This window comes from Arachis duranensis, chromosome 1 (genome assembly GCF_000817695.3).
Source record: "Arachis duranensis cultivar V14167 chromosome 1, aradu.V14167.gnm2.J7QH, whole genome shotgun sequence".
Taxonomy (NCBI): Eukaryota; Viridiplantae; Streptophyta; class Magnoliopsida; order Fabales; family Fabaceae; genus Arachis; species Arachis duranensis.
The window spans coordinates 31,446,715-31,448,957 of NC_029772.3; the positions used below are offsets into that span (position 1 = coordinate 31,446,715).

The 2,243-nt window shown below is 43.4% G+C and overlaps 1 non-coding gene across 1 annotated transcript; it reads right to left on the reverse strand.

The window, feature by feature from the left end:
* Nucleotides 1–295: 295 nt before the first annotated feature.
* TRNAN-GUU (transfer RNA asparagine (anticodon GUU)) lies at nucleotides 296–367 on the reverse strand. Its single transcript has one exon. It is a non-coding gene; the product is annotated as a tRNA-Asn (tRNA).
* Nucleotides 368–2,243: the final 1,876 nt, after the last annotated feature.

Consider the following 2,243-nt stretch of genomic DNA (forward strand, 5'->3'; position numbering starts at 1 on the left):
TCAACCATTTTATTGCTGTCTTGGTTAGAGTAGTTGGGAAAGCTTTGCATCGAATGGCATCCGAGGCGTCAGTAAGATACATCCTGCTTCTGAAATTGCTGAGCTGATGGCTTGGGTCAGATGTATCGTCATATGGGGTCATGTCAGGAGCTTTAAAGTCCTTTGGGACTTTAGCTTTCATGATCTCTTTGGTGAATGAATCTTGGTCCTTGTGGGAGCTATCTTCGTGACTGGATTGAACGGTTTTAGCTTTGAGATCGGCATTTCGAATTCAAGAATTCGGAATGAACCAAACCTCCCCAAGTAGGATTCGAACCTACGACCAGTCAGTTAACAGCCGACCGCTCTACCACTGAGCTACTGAGGAACAACGGGAAATTTGATAGAAACAACGCTCGTAAGGAGTCCTATTGAAACCAAGAAATATAGGCCTGCCTGCCATCCACACCAGAATAAATGAAGTTTCCCAAAAAAACCTGCTAGCGGAGGAAGACCTCCTAAGGATAAGAGACATAGGGCTAAAGAGAGAGCCAAAAAAGGATCTTTCGTGTATAATCCTGCATAATCCTCGAGCTTTAGGACCTTATCCTCTAGTTCTCGGCGTCGCCTTGTTTCTCTCCGGAGGTCTCTCTCGGCTTCCCGTTGATACTCAGCCTCTTTTTCGAGCTGTTTAAGACGATCCTGTTGAGCTTGTAGGGCATCCAGAATTTCTGTATTCGAAGACTACTTGTCTCCTTTGGGTTGAGATGCATCCTTAGATGTGTTATCTGTGTTTTTAAGTGGTGTTCTTTCTTCCAAACCTGAGTTGTGATCGTTGTCGAGGTTGTCCGCCATGGTGATGGGATGACTTCCACGTCCCCGACAACGACACCAATGTTCCGAGGGTTCCCTAAAACTGAAGGTCGATCTCGGATGAGATCTGTTATTGTGGTCAGAGCTGTCGTATTCGACTTGTTAAACTTGGTGGTGCGACTGATCCTTGATCACCGGAGGGTGGTGGTACCTGCAAGAGACTCCGATGCTTAAGTTAGCACGTGCTTTAGGCAGGATTTTGTGTAGAATCAGAGTATGAGTTATACCTATGGGCTCAAGTGTATTTATAGTAGTGTGGATTGACCCTTCTTGAGATAAGTTAGTTATCTTATCTTATCTTATCTTTGGGCGAGGTCACTTATCTTTTTAGGCCAGCCGCCTTTAGAGTGGAATGCGTCCTTTTGTTTGGGCCTACTTGGCCCTCTATGGTGATTTGGCCGACCTCTTTAGGGAGAGGTCGATAATGAGCCAACTTTTTAAGAGGCCGGCCGTCCTGGTCTTCATCCAACTCGGATCGCATAGCTCGACCCAAGGTATGAACAGTTACCTTGTGCAAGCCTACATCCAGTTTCCACCACATAACAGTGGTGGAATTTTCACTATCTTTTCAAGTATTACAAATACCAATTCCCAAGAATTCAACCTAATCTTATTAGGGACAAACCAAACTTCTACCAAAATTTGATTTGGCTATGTTCACTGATGAGCGGATAATTTGTACGCTTTTTGGCATTGTTTTTAGTATGTTTTTAGTATGATCTAGTTAGTTTTTAGTATATTTTTATTAGTTTTTAATTAAAATTCACTTTTCTGGACTTTACTATGAGTTTGTGTATTTTTCTGTGATTTCAGGTATTTTTTGGCTGAAATTGAGGGACCTGAGCAAAAATTTGATTCAGAGACTAAAAAGGACTGCAGATGCTGTTGGATTCTGACCTCCCTGCACTTGAAGTGGATTTTCTGGAGCTACAGAAGCCCAATTGGTGCGCTCTCAACGGCGTTGGAAAGTAGACATCTTGGGCTTTCCATCAATATATAATAGTCCATACTTTGCTCAAGATTTGATGGCCCAAATTGGCGCTCCAAATCAGCTCAAAACTGCCCAGCGTTAAACGTCGGAACTGGCACAAGAATGGGAGTTAAACGCCCAAACTGGCACAAAAGCTGGCGTTTAACTCCAAGAGAAGTCTCTACACGAAAATGCTTCAAAGCTCAACCCAAGCACACACCAAGTGGGCCCGGAAGTGGATTTTTATGTCATTTACTCATCTCTGTAAACCCTAGGCTACTAGTTCTCTATAAGTAGGACCTTTTACTATTGTATTTTCATCTTGGTAGCTATCTTTGTTCTCATGCTATCTTAGATCATTGGGAGGCTGGCCTCACGGCTATGCCTAGACCTTGTTCTTATGTATTTTCAACGGTGGAGC